We start from the raw sequence: 20,228 nt of genomic DNA on the forward strand, positions 1-20,228 counted from the left end.
CTTAGTTAATGAAAGTACTTATTGCAATATCTCATTGGAGTTCCCCCTTGCCCAGCTAGCTTGTTAACAGCTGTTCAATTAATTTCATAGCTATTAAAATGTATGGAATTATACCAACACCTAGCTAGTTTATATATTTCATTATTAAAAAAATATTAGTAACTTGTACGAACTTATAATTGGTTTACTCACACCGATCCATAGTTCATTATTTGAACTCCTGAATTTTAATGGTAAATTAAACATTCCATAACCCATAATTTTCGAAACACAGTAATAATAAAGAGCAATGTTCCTGTACAACCAAATTTGTACAATAATTTTTACACCACAAAGAATTCAATACAAATTTTAATTTATCAAATCTCATCATGATACATTGAATGCAAAATTTCACGATATCATATCAAAATCTCACAAGATAATAACAAAATATCACGACATAATTGTTGTAAATATTGTTGTAGAATATATTTGAAACGACCCTAACTCTATAATTAATAAATAAATATGCGGAATTTTTTTTTTTATTACTTACTAAATAAAATATGTACATATATGCCCATACATATATGCACAGAATAAAAAAACTTAAAAATAAATAAATAAAGAAATAACTTAAATAAAAATGCATTCTTTAATAGAATAAATATCTGGGTCTACATTTAATTAAAATACTGGTCATGAGAAAATAATTAAAAACTGCATGCACTAAAAATATTTAAAAATAACATTCCAAAGCCCAACCACTGAAAAATACTTAAAAATGTAACATACTAAAAATATTCAAAACATGCATAACGACTCAGACATCTATCACGGTCACGGGGTCACTGCATGTCCGCTCATATGTTCTCGCCGCTGGTAGGAGCTACATCCTCCTCTACGAACTCACCTGCACCATACCAGTGTAGTGAGCCTAGAGGCCTAACATGCTAACATACCAAGGGTTTAAAATAATTTAAATCAATTTAATACTAATACATAACGTATACATGAATGAGCATGCTTAAAAATATCATAACATATCATAACTTAAATTAACTTGAATAACATAATCAATAAATATTGTTGAGCAAATTATTTTCTAACATCGCATGGTTGTATCCGTAGTGTAACCTTAAATCATACATTAAATACTGATCAGCGTGGAAACCAACGTACGTGGCGGTGACGAATCACCTCTTAAATTGGCAGTAAACTGCCCTCAATAGTTCACATATGGGGACCAATCCCCCTCAAATATCAAATTGTTACACTACTTCAACTTCCAACATAAAATATTTTCTTATTGCTCAACCTTAAACATTTAATCATACATAAAACTATTTCATGAATGCATGTACTTAAATAAAATGTGTGTTCTTCATATATATTTAATTTAATTTCATACTAACATATACATATTAAAATAACTTCAATGCATAAAAAAAATAATTAAATATATAATCAGGACACATGCAATTTCTCATGGATTGTACTGGACTGCTGGCCTTAAACACTCAAGCCCATTTACTTAAATCTGGCCCATTAACACTGAGACTGGCCCAATAACATACTTAAGCCCAATAAAAATTATTCTAAGCCCAATTAAATAATTAATGCCCATTAAAACATTCTAGGCCCAATAACAACTTAATCTGGCCCAATGGGCCCAAAAGCCCAAAGACTGGCCCAATAACTTCCATGGGCCCTAAAGCCCATAAAAATTAGTGGGCTCACTTAATTAAATTAATTAAGCCCAAATAATTAAGTTCAACCCAAAATAATTAAATGGAACCCAATTAAATTTTTGGGATTTAATTAGGCCCATTAAACACCTAAACTTAATAATTAACTTAAAAATAAAATACCCGAGCCCGACTAACTTAACCCGAACCCGGACCCACTAGACTTGACCCATGACTTATTGAACCCGACCCGGACCCAACAACCCGACCCGGATCCCTCAAAACCCTCTAACCCGATCCCCCCTACCCGACCTCCCCTCAGCCGTGAGCAGCAGGCCTTCATGGCCTGCTGTCGGCCAGCTCCGGCCGCCCCTGGCCGGAGCCCCACCGCCCAGACGTAGCCCACGTCTGGGCGGTGCTAACCTACCGTGGCTCAGCCCGAGCCACGGTCCCTACCTCCAACCCGAAGGCCTCTTCCGTCGAACCCTAAACTGCACCCCCCTTGGACCAACATCGAACCAGCGTGCCTCAGCCCCTTTCCAGCCCAAACCAGCCGAACCACACCAACCTAGGGACCCTAAGGAACCCCCTTCAACCTCTGACCAGCAGCCATACAAGACATGAAGCAAGAAAACGTGAACATGGAAGAATAACATGAACAAGGTGCATCCCAATCAAAACTAAACGATTTTTTTTTCTGAAATTTCCTTGAGTAATTCTCATGCATACACACGCACACTATTAACCACTGATATGACACGAAAGTAGGGAAAGAATCATGCCTTGCACCGTAGTTTGAAGAGAAAGGAGTGCGTAGAACGATTCCGGGACGACGGGGCGATGACAACCGACTTGGAAGCTTCAAAATCGAGCTATGGTGTTCTTCGTGGAGGCTGCTAGCCGAAGAAGATGATGAATATGGGGTGGGGTGGCGGCTGATGGAAAATAACGTGGGGTTTGGGTAGATTAGGTTTTGTTTTTGTTTTAATTAAAATATAGGTTAATTAAATATAGATAAAAGGTTTTAAATATAAAAATATACAACTTAAACTTTCAAATAAAAGTTAAAATCTGATAACTCAATTTAAAATCCCGAAATTACAATTTAAGGGAATTTTAAAAATAATTAAAAGTCATTAAAATGGCTAAATTTGGATAAAAATGGACTCCTAAAATTATATAAAATTAAATACTAAAAATTTTGAGGTAATAAAAATCAAAATAATATTTTTGGGCTCTAAAAATGCTCATGGAATAAATTGGCTAGAAAGTTGTCATCTCGTCCGTCCACGGTCCCGTCTACGCGATCAAAACAATTAAAATACTAAAAAATCGTAAAATCACTAATTATGGGTTAAATGCTTAAAAAAATAAATTAAATCATGCACAAATAATTCACATAATTATTTAACCCATAAATCACAAATTTAATTAATTAAATATCCTAATTATGCATGCGGATTTACGTATTTAAAATACCGGGTGTTACAATATTGGTTGTACCTTTAGCATTATTCAATAATAAAACACTTTAGACAAGATCACAAGATTGCCGGATTACCATCAAATAATATAATAATAGATCATTAGTGTCCTAAAATAGGATTATTTAAAATTGGAAACATACTTATTTTCAATCATACCATAAATCAATTATGATGTGCTAAAGAGACACATCTCGACTTAAATCAAAAGTGTCATTTCTTTTGTACCTTAAAGAAATCGGAAGTAGTGTGAAAAGATGATTTAATTATTTCTCTTTTTTTTTCTTCAAAATAATCATAATCATGATGTAAAAGTTAGTCTTTTCTATATAAAGAAATGGTATGAAAATTTTAAATATTATCCTCGTGTTTTCAGAACCGAAAGGTAGAAGTTAAAAAAGGTATTTCAAATCTTTTACTCTCCTTTTTATAATAGAAAATTTGGTAGTGTAGCGTACCTTACGACTTATAAAGACATAATGATGTTAGGCTAAGGAAAATAGGGAGCATCCCTAAATTTTATGTCATCCAAATATTATTCATATAATATCATTATAATTTAATATATACATATATATACATACAATATAGGTGTACTTTCATTGAATGTGTATAAGGGATTTTCTTAAATGTCTTTTACCAAAATAGGGGTGCAAATGAGCCAAACGACATAATGATTTTAGGCTAAGGAAAATAGAAAGCATCCCTAAATTTTATGTCATCCAAATATTATTTATATCATATAATATCATTATAATTTAATATATACATATATATACATACAATATACGTGTACTTTCATTGAATGTGTATAAGGGATTTTCTAAAATGTCTTTCACCAAAATAGGGGTGCAAACGAGCTGAGCTACCCGTGAGTAGCTCGGTCAAAACTTCACTCGAGCTCGATTTGACCGATCTCGAGCTCGAGTAGCTTAAGCATACAATCGAACTTGAGCTCGAGCTTGAGCTTCAAATATATATGTTCGAGTAGCTCGCGGGCTACTCGATAACACACACATATATAAAATATAATATAAATATATATAAATATAATGTATATAATATTTTATTTATTTATTCATATATTTTGTATATATATATATATATATATATATATAATTTTCGAGCTCGAGCCATAGACGAGCTCGAGCTCGAGTACGAAACTAACTACTCGATCGAGCTCGAGTAGTATGCTACTCGAGATCGGCTCGGCTCGATTACACCCCTACACCAAAGTATCATAATCAATATTAACCTTCGATTAAGTTAATTTTTCAAAATAACCTTTTAATTATGTTAAATATCACATATAACCTTAAAATTTTCTTCCTTAATTATCTCACCATAAATATCTCATTAGATTGTCTTGCAACACTATATGTTGGCATGGGGTTCCCTTCGGGATCAACCCTTTTTGGCATAAATATTGATTTTTTATCTTGGAACCAAAACATGAATATTCATGAATATAATTTCAAAACAAATGTCTAAAATATAGATGTACATATTGCATTCGGGACTCACAAAATGTGGTTTTTTTCATTTTTGCTTCAGTTGTATTTTAATTATGATAATAATAATAATAATAATAATAATAATAATAATAATAATAATAATAATAAATTTTTTTTTACTGGAATAATAAAAATAATTATTTTCACTATTCGGTCAATATATGTAATTACTTTTTTTTTCTCTAAATAATTTTAAAAAATCCTCGATCTTGGCTTAGTATATTTTTTTATTAAAAAAGTTATTTACTCTATTGACTAGACTATATGTATTGAATCGTTTTTAAATATTAAATAAATAAGGTTATAAATTAAATGAAACTAAGAGCTTTAATAAATATATATTTTAAATGGATTTATCAGGTATTATTACGTACAATATCTTACAAATGTAAAGTAAACAAAACCGAAAACAAATACAGAAGCATGGAGATTGTGCTTTGATTCATAATCTAAACTAGTAAAAAATGCACACACTTTGTGTGTGTAGAAGAATAATTTTTTTTAAAGCAAATCATGGAGTTAGTGGGAAGTTTTTAGTGAAATATTGGGTAAAAAGGGTAATTTTGAAATAAATAAATTTGGTGTTCTCAAGATAGTTACTATAATAGACACATCTTTTATATAATAGTATAGGTAATAAATAATAATTAACTGGTTAACTAAATATTATTTTTATGGACACAATATTGGATTGACTAATTGCCAATCGATATGATAACACAAAATTCAATCTTATCTAAATTCGGGTAACTTTATTTTTGGAATGAGATATTAAATTTACCAAGTTGTAATATTGAATTTAGATGGAGAGAAAGGTAGAAAAAAAGGGCACATTAGTATTTTATAATTATGCAAGGCTATATTGTAAAATATTTAGTAAATAAGGCTATGTTTAAAAATAAAACTATGAAATGGAATAGAATAGAATAGAATAGAATAATTAAAATTTCTATTTTAGTTTTATATTTTGATCCAAATTAAATGAAATTTTGTAAAATAAAATTTTATTACATTTATAAAAAAAAATAAAAAAAATAAGAAAGTAGTGGAAGAGATTAATAGCACGGGGACACTGGATTATGATAAGTTCTTATCACGTTTCTCGCAACAAAAACCTCGATCCAAACTATATATACACATTGGCCTCCGCCCTCTCCTCTTCTTGATCGCTAGCTGCTTCGTCCAGGTAATAGAAAAAGTCTGGTAATTTATTTTCATGATGTATATATACTTGGAGGAAGTAATTAGATATTATATTTAACCACCTTATATGTTTTTTCGTTCATATCATGTTTGGTGTTTTAACTAGCATATATATATTTCAGGCGAAACCGAGACTCCAATGGCCAACAGGGCAGAATCATCGGAAGATTTGAGTGCTGAAACCGAAGACAGGGAGGACGATGCGGCGGAGCCAATCTTCCCGGCCCCCTGAAATTGTCATCGAGATCTTGTGTTGGTTGCCTGTTAGGTCCCTAGCAAAGCTCCAGCTCGTGTGCAAGCAGTGGCGAGGTTTCATTCGTGGCCGCTACTTAATGGATCGTAGACCGGTTTTTCGCACTTTGTACAATAATGCTGCTTCCCTCAACGATCCGGCCAAGCGGAACCCCGAAGGGGAAAGGTTTGCAATACTTGATTGTTGTGATGGCTTGCTTCTCGTAGGGATTTCCCGCACAATGAAGCTTGCCATCTGGAACCCCGCCACTCGCGGTATTCTGCGTTTGCCTGCTGGGAACAGGGACCCCTTTGGGGTCACCCTCAATTATGTCCAATCCAGCGGCAACTATCTAGTGGTTTCCATGTACAAGGACAATCTAGGCATAGAAAGATGTGAAGTTATTACTCCCGGTCAGTCCGAATCTTGGCGGCCCTTGGCGTTTCCTGATGTTGAGGAAGCTGATGGACTCCTAAACAATAATTATGTTGAAGTAGTTTCGACCGGAGAAGCAGTCCACACTGTCCTAATTCTCCGAGTTGGATATACTCTAGTTAGAAAGGTGGTGTCGCTGGATTTGGAGACGGAGTGTTTCACCGTGACCTGTTTCGCTACAACCGAGTTCCAGGACTTGACAACCCTCTGGCCTGTAAATTGGAATGGGAAACTGGCCTTAACGAAATTCGTCGGAAACAATCTCCACGTGACGGAGTTGGAGGACTACAAGAAACAGAGATGGTGCCAAAAAGATAAAGTAATCCGACTTTCCTTCCTACGAGAAGTTGAACTGTTCACTACTTTGGTGCCATTGTTTGCTAAAGATGGGGTTATATGGTTCATCATTGATGACTTTTTAATAATTAAATACTCGATCGAATCAGACCGCCTCCTCCCTCCTCCCTTCAAAAGCAGGGTACCACTGGCCGGCAAGCCGTACCCCTACAAACCAACACTGGTAGGTTTGCAAGGAATGCAGCTAGATCCCCAGTTTGGGAAACGTTTGTCTTCGACGTTGGAGCTTGATTAATTTAAACTATCTTTACTCAATGCATCACTGAATACATTAGTTTATTTATCTACAACTCGTTTGATAGCGATATATGATCAATTTTATCTTTGTTTTGAATGTTAATCATTGTTTTTTCACTTGCTAGAACCTTGATTTGTGATGACGTTTTTTTCCCATTTGATTCTTCAACTTGGATTCTTAGGGTAGATTTCAACCCAGCATATATGAGTAAATATCTCATCATTTGTCACATCAACAATATATAATTAATTACGCTTATGTATAAAAATAGGAGTCAGTATTAACCATATGCTAGGATCTCATCAACCTATTCTTAGATGGAATAGTACTTGTGCATGAAACAACTCGAATGCTTATATTCTTGTCAAATATAGTTATTATTAATTATTTTTTCAGAAAATTTTAAATCGTAAGGAATATTGTTAGTTAGATTCAAAATTAAAAATTTTGTTTGTAGTTCGTAATTGTATATTATTTCTTATTATGGATGATTTATATAAGGGCAACTTGTAGATAACTCCCTAAATCAAACATAACTTTCAATTTACTCCCTATATTTGTCTTTTCGAAAATGTCATTGTCGTTATTTTAATCATTATTATTTCTTGAATTATCAAATGTGGAATCAGATTCAAAATCTGATTCACTTGATTCATCAAGATAATAAATATTTTCATCGTCGGATGAAAATTCAATTGTTTCTACGGGATAGAATCCAATAGTATATATTTTTTCAAGAAGTTTAATTTTATTTTTCTTTTCGTTTCGTTTTGTACATTCATTCGCATAATGTCCTTCTTCGTTGCACAATCATTGCGATGAGGTTGACTCATTAACAATAGCTTGTTTAATTTTAAGAATATTTTGATTCATGGTTCCAATCTTATCAAGAATATCTTTATCATTTCTAGCAAATGATAATGATCTTCTTGGTACAGACTGTTTTGTGATTTGGAGGTCATCTGAACTCCATCTTTTATAGGGATTTATTTTTTCAATAAATGCTTTTCGAGGGTGTTCAATTCTTGTAATATTTTCAATCATTCTTTTAACAGAAATAGTTGGTTTTGTTAAAATTATTCCTGTTTGAGAATTATTACTTATTGCTAAACCGACAACATAGTTTATATTGATCGGATGGTTTCCTGTTAACATAAGATTATTTCTATAAAAGTAATAATTTAATGTTAAAATGTCATTTATGTTTTTATCAAAAAGAGATATATTGTGGATAAATACAAAATTTCATCTTTTTGTAACATAAATTTTCTTCAATTTTTCCAAGGATAGAATCCTCGAAATTACGTATTCTTTTGTCACGAACTGTTATTTCAATTGGTGTATCTATTCCTTCTCGGTAGTGAGCTGATATTATTATTTCAATTCCTCCGATATGAACATATTTCAGTTCAGATCGTTCTTTTTCACTGGCTTTTTCCATGATGGTATTAATATCTTGAGTTGTTAATAACTTCAGAGTATTAGACCTTGATTCGTTATTTATTTTACAAGATCGTTCTTTTGTACGAATCGAATAATAAATTAAATTTTTTCTGGAATTAATAAAATTTGAAATCTTACTTAGTATTCCTGGTTGGTCTATTAGATTTGTTTTTGAATTAGAAAACTCTGTTTTCTGTATTTCAGCAAACTTACTTTGATTGAATATAATATTCAAATTATACTCTTGGTTTTTTTCAGATTCATCGATTTGACTGTTTTGATTTGGAATTGTTACTTCTGTCATTTTAACAGATGATAGAACTTCTTAATTTTCTTAAGGCTATTTAAAAGCCTTTTTGTTGAATCTATCTGTTCTAATAAATTCTGAAAATCTTCGAAACAATTAATTGAAGATTGACAATTTTTAAGATGTTTCAAATTGTTTTCACAATTTTCTATATCAAAATTTATATTTTGAGAATATAAATTAAAAATATTCATTTTTGTATTTTCATACATTTTTCATTTAGTAAAAATTGTTACTTTTATTATTTTGTTTTTGTTGATCAGATTTCGATAACAAAGTTTGTTCTTATTCATAACATATTGTTATGTCTTCAATTTCATCGTTTTCAGAAATTTGAATTATCATTTTCCAGTTGCTTGAAAAATGTTCTTTTTTATGATTTTTGAAATAAAAGGTTTGGAGATCTTTTATTTTATTTCATAATTGATCTATTTGACGTAAATCTTTTAGTAAGATTATTTTATCAAATAAATATTTAATCTCAATATCTAAAGTTAATCCAGGCATTAATAATCTGCTTTATTTAGGCTCTGATATCAGGTTGCGAAATTCTTAAAATTCTTATGAATTTTCTTATTCATGGATTTACAGATCTGATTCATGGATTTACAGATATGATTAATTTATAACAGATAAATGTTTTCATATTAGTTTGGTTCCATTCATGGGTTATTAATACAAATTTTAGTTGATAAATTGATTCAAATATGGTTAAATCAGAAGTATTTAAACGATATTCATGAAATGTATCATATTCATGATCATCTTCTATTTCGAACCAGTTTTTTATTATTAATCTTCCATTTCTTATAAAGGATGATGACATGATTAATGTATTTTGACTATTTTTTTGAATTAAGGGCTGTAGGAGGTTTAGGAAGGTTACCTTGTTTGAATGAATCTTGGTTTTGAGCAGAGGCCAAATCCTTGCTTTCCCTTAACGATCACTTGATCAACTGGTACTTGCTCTATGGATCTCCAGGTTTTCTCTAACCATGAATATTCAATGGTTGGTTTCCAACCTTATCCTCCTTACGCCCTGCTTGTTTAGTTATTAGCCATAAGACTTATTTTGTTTCTGATTTTATGTTTCTTAGTTTCTGATAGTTTTCATACGTCTTGTATGAACCAGATTGTAAGAAACTTTAAGAAGAGAGAGATACTCAAACTTCACTTCTTCTTTTACAGCACAAAACATCTCCTTTTATAGGCGTGGAAAAACGCATACATAATTAAAAATAAAAGAAAAGAGGGGGACCACCCGACACTACATAATGGAAACAACTCATTTTACATCTGAGTGGATGCCTTTAACATGTGGTGTGGTCCACGATTTCATTTGTTTTTACATTGTGTCACTCTCTGAATCACTGGTGCATTCGGACCATTTCTTTATTGATTTGTCTTCTTTGACAGCTGGTTTGTCCTCTTTGACAGCTGCTTCTTCTGTCTGAATGGGTTGGCAATGTCCACATTTGTGAGTGGAAATCATTGTTCTTAGTCTTTGACATAACATTTGTTGGGTTTCTCGGGTCACGTCAACTCTTGCTTCATAGATTGGAGCTTCGAATTGAGCTAACATGACTTGTTCTTTTTTTTGGATTGTCTCCTTGTGTCCAGTGGTTAATAAAATTTTACTGGTTGCAAAATTTATTTTAACATTTGAGTTTCCATCAATCTTTCCTGTCTTTGAAATCATATCAATCAATGTCTTTATTCTTATCTCAGGAAGTGTTGAGATATCCATTACTGGTTTCTCTTCATTTGATCCTTCGAATAAGAACTTGTCTTTTTGTTTTCGACATTGAATATATACCATTGGATGATAGAATTTGTTATCATCCCAATCTGGAAGGGTTGAGTGAATACTCAATGTTAATACTGGATCGTCCTTAAAGACTGCTTTCTTGAACTGGATGATACTATTTCTCAACTGATATGTAAATAGTTCTATTTCTTGATTGTTGGGACTGACTTCCAATCCACTTAATAATCCATTTGAAAAGAATCTTGCGACTTCATGCGCTGGAGCACCTTGCAGTGTTCTTGCTCTTGATATGCTCTGTGTGTCACAAGTTTGTAGCCAAGATTCTGCAGATGGTTTGGCTATTCTCAAATAGTTTAGTGTTTCAAAGAATTCAGTCTTGAGTTTTTTTGGAAAATTTGTTTTTTCAAAAATTGGTTTTTGTGGTCGCAGATTAACCATCTTTCTTTTCAAGGGCACTTTTAAACGTCCTTTCTTCTTTTTTATTTTTCTCGGTACTGGCTGTGTCCACCGGTTCTTTTTTCTTTTCTTTTTCTTTGTCAGTGTTGGCTGTGACCGCTGACTGTTTCTCTTTTATCTCCATTATTTTGTCAAATGGAGTTGCCATTTTGATTGGTGTTCTTGGTGAGGATGATGATGATGAAGTTATCATCTTTTCTTCTGTCCTTTGAATTTTTCTACTCAAATTCCTTTCTTTTAGTTGAAGAATTTGAATTTCTTCCTGCAATTCAATCAATTGTTCTTTTAATTGACTTAGTTGCTCCATCTTGATTATACTCTGCACAAGAAAACATATTTATATATATAATGGTTAGTAAAATAACTCTTTTCGTGAGTAATTCGGATAGTTTTATTATGCGTATCATTGCATTTATAAATTCTTTTGCAAGAATTGAATCAATCTTAAATTGATTATTTTACTCAAAGAGTAATTTATGTTTCTGAATATAAATCTCATTTCATTAATTTATATTCCCCATGCTTTCTGAGGCATGTTCAGATGACTGAAAGTCATAAAATAATTCATGTTTCTGAATAGAAATCTCATTTCATCAATTTATATTCCCATGCTTTTTGAGGCATGTTCGAATGACTCACAGTCATTTTTTGGATCACTTAGGATCTCCTTTGTTATTTCGTTACTACAGATAGTATAGTTTGGATGAAGTTCTCTGGTTAATACGTCGGGTAATGAATTATCCGTTCCTTTGACATGTTGGATCTCGAACTGATAATGGTTCAATTCCAATTGCCATCTAATTAGCCTTGCTGCATTTTTTGATATTTTCCTTGTCTTGAAATATGTTAAATTCATATTATCTGTTCTTACTAAAAACGGTTTAGAAATAAGATAAATTTCATAAGTTCTAATTGTGAATATTAAAGCTAATAATTCTTTTTCATTCGAATGATAATTTAATTGTGCACCTTGAAAAGTTCCTGATGTATAGTTGCATAATTCTTCATTATTTCTAGTAGCTGTTTTAGTAAGTTCTTCTAAATTTCTTTCTCCAATATAAGCTTTTAAACATGCTCCCCAGTATTCATCTGAAGCGTCTGTTTCAATTATTATTATATCTTTATTTGAAGGAAAATATAATTCTGGAAGATTACTAATTATTTTTTTTTAATAGTGTCTATGTAATTAGTATCTTCTTTCGACCATTTCCACTTATAGTCCTGTTTAAGTTTTACCTGAAGATATTTTCTGATTTCTGCAAGTTTCTTAATGTAATTTTCAGAATAAGTTAATAATTCTAAAAATCTTCTTAATTGGTCTTTATCCTTGATTTCACTAGAAAAATCATGAATCTTCTTAAGTATATGCGGTTGTAAACAATATTTTCCATCTTCTATTTGTAATCCTAAATAATTTATTTTTGTTTTGAATAATTGTGCAAAAGTATAATTCCATCTTTATGACAAATATCTACTACTGTCATGAGATCTTTATAATGTTGATCTAGTGTTTTTGAATAAATTAATATGTCATCTATATAAACACAACAAAAATCTATATATGATTTAAAAGATTCATCCATATATCTTTTAAAGATACCTGGTGTTTGTTTAAGTCCGAAAGGTAATACAGTCCATTGATACTGTCCTTTTGAACAACTGAATGTTGTAAGTAATTGTGTTTATGGTTCTAGTTGAATTTACCAGAATCCTGATTTACAATCTAAACTGAAAAAATATTTCATTTCTCCTATATAAGATAGTAAATCATTCTTATTTGGGATATAATATTCATCCATAATTGTTGCTTTATTCATATTTCGATAATCAATTACCATTCTTTTCTTATCAGTATCTTTCTTACTGACATAAAAGGCTGGTGAAGAGTGTGAACTTTTACTAGGGATGATTATCTTAAGTTTTAATAATTCTTGAACTTTTTTTTCAAATATTTTTACATCATCGATGTTACATCTTCTTGGTGCTTCACGGATTGTGATATTAGGGTCTTTGAGTTTTATTGAAGCAATTAATTGTTTTTTTTCTTAATTTTGTCCTGAGGATTTTCAGAACAAATATCATGAAATTTCCTCATGATTTCTTTTTCAGGATTAATCGTTAAAATATTTTTTATTTTTAGTTCTATTGGATTTGTATTTCGTTTATGAAAATTCTTTGTAAATCCTTCATTTCCTACGCGAAATGCTGTTCGTATTTTGGGAATGTAAATCATTGATGATCCTTTGTTTAAAGTTATGTGATCTTAAAATTGTGTAAAGGGAAGATATTCTCTTAAAAAGTTATTTCCTATTATAATGTCCATTCCTGATTCTATTTGATATATAATGGGTATTACAAATTTTGTTTCTTCTATTTCTATTTTTAATTTTTCTGCTACTGTATTAAGCATGATTATTGATCCATCTCCTATTCGAACTTTTAATCCTTTATCATATTTCTTTCAATAATGATTTGGAAGTATATGCTTGCTTCCTAAACACATACTTGCTCCTGTATCAACATAAGCATGTATATGATATGATTTATGTTCTTTGATTTTAATTTGAATTTTTATATATATACTATTTGGATTAGTTTTGTTTTTATTATCCATTCTCTCATTTTTTTTATTTTAAGAGATAAGGGTAAAATTGGTATTTAGAAACAAAAATTTCTCTCTCCGGGAGTTGAAAGTAAGTTTTATTTATGTAGGGATTTATAAATAAGTTATAAAGTGGTTTAGGGAGTGATTGACAATTAACCCTTTATATAAATGTAAATATGTATATATATATATATATCCGTGTTCTAAATGGCGCCGTCTAGACCCGCCTAGGCGCTAGGCGGTTGCCCACCGCCTCGCTTTCTTGCTAGACTATGTCTCTAGGCGTTTTTCGCCTAATATCCTGCCGCCTAGGCTGGCAGAAATCCACCAAGGCGTGCAGAAATCCGCCTAGGCGGTTACTATTTTTTATTAAAAAAATTTAAAAATAAAAAACTAAAAGAGAGACACGAAACGAGAAACAAACACAGAAAGAAAGAAGAAGTGCAGAAAAAAAATTCAAGCAAAAAAGTAAATCTCATATTAAATATGAAGACTTGATATATATTAATATTTATGTTGTTGTTATTATTATTATTATTATTATTATTATTATTATTATTATTATTATTAAAATTTTATAAGAGTTTCGTATAAAAACTGAAAAATATAATACATAAAAATTATATTTTATAGTAAAACTCATGAAAATTCCAAATATTTATTATTTTGGTTTTAAAAAAACCACCTAGGCGGCTAGACGCTAGGAGGTGGGTCACCGTCCGCCTACCGCCTAGCGCTTTTTAGAACATTGATATATATAGATATATTATATTATTATTTATATTACATAGATGTAGTAACCCGACTCCTGTTTTAAGTAATTAAAATATTTAAGCATCTTTAAAGTGTTAAATCATGATTAAAGAGTCTTTATTTGGAAAATCAAGTAGAAAATTCGCTTCATGACGTCTGAAAATGGTTGGTAAAACCATTTTGGGCTCAAAAAGTTCGAAGGCACCGAATTTTTGGGGGAAGAGTATGAAGATCCGGAGGTTAGATCGGAAGCCCCGAACTTAGTGAGTTGAGTTCAGAAGCAAGGGTAAGTTCGAACTCAAGATCGACCTTCGAAAGAGTTAGGTCATGTGCACGGTGTCAAAAGATTACAAACGTGTGGACTATCATATCATCTGAAGTAGGGATCGGACCTTCCGAAGATGTTCGGACCTATCGGACTCAAGAACGCAGCTTCATAAGACAGGTGTCCAAAGACCTGTCATACATGCTGGTTCGGACCTTCCAAACACATGTATATAAATAAGGTCGAGACTCATATTTTAGTGTATGAATTGTGTGTGTGAGTTTCAAATTCAGTATATTTCTCAGGGTTTCTAGAAATCTTTTCAAGAGTTGGGTGATAATGAGGTGCTACGGGGCTTGTAGCGGCGATGTGCTTGGGTCAGGGCCTTCAACATCAGTGGTCTGACGACAAACGCAAGTATAACTCTTAGTAACTTTTGAGAGTAGATTTTAGCCTAGTTAATACTTTTAGATAAGTTATAGTGATATGATATGATCTTGGCTTGTAAGCTTGAACTGTAGACAGTTGTTCAGTTAGACCAATAGTTGAGGTACGTAAGTACAGACTGAGATAACCAGCTGAGTATCCATGTTTATGTGTTACATTATTATCTGTCATATGATGCATGATTATACTGTTATGATTAGTATGCGGCATTGACATACCATGTTAAGTCTGTTATCCTTTCGAAATAGCGAGTTGTTCTAAGGTCGCTCAGTCCTAGTGTTTTTCTTATATGATCGGGTATCATGTGACACCAAGTCTATTTACGGGACAACGTGTGCGGATTATCCAGGACGATGATAGTCCAAGATCGGGTTCAGTATATGTGGCACCACCTGGATCCTGCAATGGTAGTGCGCGCATGCTGGCGACGCCCACAGTGATTAAGCTTGATGAACTTTTCGAGGTAAATGGATTCATATTCGGCATGCCCACTAGATTCGATATGATGCCAACTCAATTGAAAGCATTGCCAAATGCTATTGGCAAGCCGTGGAAGACCGGGGCGCTAGTAGGCAAGCCTGTTGGCATGTTTACCAGCACTTCATCTCAAGGAAGCGAGCACGAGACCGCAACGTATGTTCGAATCATTTCACGTCTTCGGATTTTTCTTGCTAGTATAATGTGATGTCTGACGGATCTATCAACACTACTTAGATTTGTTTCTTGTAGTGGTGAAAACCAACCAAAGCGATCGAGCTCTATATTTTTTTTCTGTATTTGTGCTTGAGTTCAAATTATTTTTAGCTTGTTCGAAGCCTCAGATTAAAAATAAATTGTATTGGCACAACTCAAAATCTAACCAGAGCTCAATCATTCTTTGCTCGAGCTTCATTAGGTATGTAGTTTTAGTTTTAACTCAAACGAGTTCCAAACATATTGACCATGTTTGATAATTTCTAATATGAGATGAATGATATTCGAGCTGACTTGAAAAACCCACAACTAACTAGTTGAATCCCCTGTTTGCTAATAACTCTTCCTACTTGTATGTATATTCATGTTAGATATGATTATACAAGAATTTCAAATGAAAATGAGTTTTTTAAATCTCTCTTAAATTTTTGTTAATGATTATCTATGCAATTTGCAGCACATGATATTTTTGTCTCCCTACTGCCACTTAAAAAACCAAAACCATTAATACTTTTGCATTGCTCAAAAAACTTATTTAGAGATTTGGTGTCATGCAGTTTAACCGTGATTACTCAATTCGCTCACATTGGGATGATCATTGTCCCCACGGAGAAGACAACGTTTTGGATGAGATCAAAGGTGGCAGTACCTATGGTGCCGGAACTTTCACCAGGAGAGTTGGGTCAAGGCTGCCTTCAGAACTGGGCCATGCTTTCCACCAAGGAAAATACATTGCAGGTGTTGTCAAGAAATTTTAAAAAAGAGGATCTTCTTAAACAAAATTTGGTATTGCATCTATATTTTCATTCAGCAATATAATTTATATCGTGTTCTATTGGTGTTAAATTAAAGTTTATTATCTTACTGATTTATCCTATTGTTTCTCCTCATAGGTGTCGTTTTTACGTGTTTTATTGCATTATTTTGCATTTTGATGATATGATAAAAATCCTATCATATCTTTTTTTATATTTTAGAGATATATCATATAAGTTCACACTTCAATTAATCGGATCAAAGTTTGTTTAGGTAATTGGCATGCTTATGGCCTAAATTCCTTGGTACGTACGTAAGCTAGTTATATTCTTGATGATCATAAAATGAGCTATGACTCAGCCAACAAGCCACGAGCTTCTTGCCTATGCTTATTACATCCTTGCATGCAACACTAGTATAGAAAAAAAATACATTACACAAGATTCGTGTCATTATCACATCTTTAGCCCATCAGATTACATGGAATTATTTATTTGATTAAACTAAGTTCCTAAAAGTATGTTATGAATTTTATGATATTAATTATAGTGGGCAAAAATGTAGATCTTTTTGGGTTTCATCTGCTTCGCAAAATTGGTTTTTATTTAGTTTTCCACGTATGGTGGATATGCCGGCAGCTAGGGGTGGCAAATTTTTAAAAAATCTCGACCCGTCCCGATTCCCAACCCGTTCCCGCCCCGAATTTTTTCCGTCCCGAACTTTTCTCGACCGAGTGTTCGGGATTTTTTCCGACCCGATCAATGTCGGGATCGGGATCGGGATAGGTAATCCTTCCCGACGGGATTCCCAACCGACCCGAATATAAAAATAATATTTTTTAATTAATTTTTTTTAATTTTATGTTTTAATATTAATGTTTTATAATTATATACTATATAATTTTTTTTATATTTATATTTTTTAATATTAACATTGAGTTATAATTTTTTATTTTGTTTTTTTTATTATTATGAATAATTATATGTTTTTCTATTAACAAGTAGTTGTTTTAGTTTATTTGTAATGTACTAAAAAATTTTTAGTTTTTTAATGGTTATATGTAAAAAAAATTTAATTTATTTGTAATGTATTAAGAAATTGTTTGATTTTTTTCATAAATTTTTTTCAAAAAAAATTTTCATAGAATTTTTTTTAAAAAAAAATATTATTCGGGATTACCCTCTCCCGACCCGACGGGATCCCGAACATTCGGGTCCCGACACATCTCGGGTGCGGGATCGGGAGAAAAAAAATATCTCAATTCCTATCGGGACGGGAATCAGGTAAGGGGGTTACGGGACGGGTCCCGACCCGATTCCACCCCTACCGGCAGCTAGCCGCAAAGCCGCTGTTGAATTGCATTCATACTGCTTGTTCTTTGGTTTGATCATGCGCAAACTATTTTTCATCCATGGCTATTATTATTTTTCTAAATAATATACGGACACTTTTCGCTTGCCTCATCTAGAATTTGTAGCATTCTTCATCTCACTAAGATACATATTTTTCTTCTCCATGCTTTAGTCCCACGATTGAGAAATTTTCTTTGTATTAAATTCTCTTGAGATCATGATTTTGTGTGCTAGTTATCTCAAAGAGTCACATTAAGGCTAATTTACTACTCGAGTGCTATTTATGCACTGACCGAGCATTATAATTAAGGAGCTTTCATAACAAAATAATATAGCTATTTTAATCATATTTGACGTGTTATAATTTTGTGGTGTCTTGTTACTCTAGAAATGTGGAACTTGTCAAGCTCTAGCTCATTCACGTGTTATATCACATATCCTTGTGAAAAGCTTAATGCACTTGATATCATACCATTATCTAAGTTTGTATCTTCTATAATGAATTTATATATGATGACATCATGCATGCAAATTATTATTATTTTGGATTCTTCCAGTTTTGGTTTCGTGTTTTGGTGCAAAACTCAAAACATATTATATCATCGAGCATCTTAGCTTGACATCTTATGACAACCTAGTCAAGCCTATTCAGCAACTCGAAAAATAAAGATAAGTTTTCTAATTATTTTTAGTAAACTATTCTTGTTGTGACAAATTTTGAGAAATCTCATAATAAATTGTTATGTGAAGTCATGTGTTTAATTGACACAATATTATATTGCGCGTCTATTGCCTTGTATTTTTGTTTGGGCCTTTTTTTATAGACATCGGGCATGCAATCTCATTGTAAGGCTCAATTATATCACATCGGGCATGCAATCTCGCAGTAAGGCCCAATTATATCACATCGCGCATGCAATCTCGCTGTAAGGCCCAATTATATTACATCGGGCATTCAATCTCGTTGTAAGGCCCAATTATATCACATCGGGCATGTAATCTCGCAGTAAGGCCCTAATCTATTATATCGGACATGCAATCTAGCAATAAAGCTCAATCTATGGTTCAACATTTTAAAAGTCTAGGCAGGTCTGACATCAAAAGCCCACATCAGTGGTATCAAAAATTCACATCAGTGGCATCAAAAGCCCACATCAGTGATATCAAAAGCCCACATCAGTTGCATCAAAAAGCCACATCAGTGGTATCAAAAGCCCACATCAGTGGCATAAAAAAATCCACATCAGTTGCATCAAAAGCCCACATCAAATCCTATAAATAAGGGATCTCTAACCCTTATTGAAGGAGGTTGTATTTTCTACATGACGCCTCTCACTCTTGTCATGCACATCTTATTTATGTCTTCACGTCTTTTACATGTTTGACATCTCTTGCAATTTTCATACATCTTTTATATTGAATCATATACTGACTTGAGCGTCGCAGTGGCTTCGCCTCCGGGCGAGCCATCTCAGGTGTTTTATTTGATACACAGAAATATTTTGGGATAATTCGACTTGGTTTATTGAAGAAATTGGTTCATTGATTATCGGTTTAAGGTAATTTATTTGATGCGGAAATTTTTGAATGCATCACATTTGTTTTGCATTATTTCGTGTTATTAAGGTCATTCATGCTTAGTTATTGAATACTTCTGTCATTCGGATCACTCCTCATAATTTTTTATTGGTTGTAGGCAAAAGATGGAGAAAATGAAGGGTTTAAGCACCGAGAATTGAAGCAAGAATGAATTACAGAGCAACCATGATCAAAAAAATATTTTTAATTCTAGAAAGATCCAAATCCGATCACTACCATTCAAAATAAATTTCAAGATGTTTTGAAATTGCTGTCCCAATTTTATCTCGATCCAAAATCTAGAACTCTGGATATGAATTTTTGAAAAACATTGCGCGCAACAAAAAATGTGAGGCACTCGAGCGGGAAAATGCTCTGCTCGAGTGCGAGTTGATGATCCAGAATGCTTCTTAAAATGTCAGGCTCGAGCGCGAACTCAATTTCCAGTAGAGTGCTTAAGGTGGCGGGCTCGAGCTGAACTTTCTACCGCTCGAGCGCGAGTTCGTGAGCCAAAATATTTCGAAAAATCCTTGTGTTGAAGGAAATATTTTATTCAGGGTTCCTGACCATATAAATAGATTTGAGAACATAATTTTAGGGTTCCACGAGTTCCAGTTCCAGACACAGACAGATAGAAGGCGACAACCATCAAGAGGGGGAAGAACTCAAGGA

The sequence above is a fragment of the Henckelia pumila genome, chromosome 2, assembly GCF_033568475.1.
Source record: "Henckelia pumila isolate YLH828 chromosome 2, ASM3356847v2, whole genome shotgun sequence".
In the NCBI taxonomy this organism is placed as follows: Eukaryota; Viridiplantae; Streptophyta; class Magnoliopsida; order Lamiales; family Gesneriaceae; genus Henckelia; species Henckelia pumila.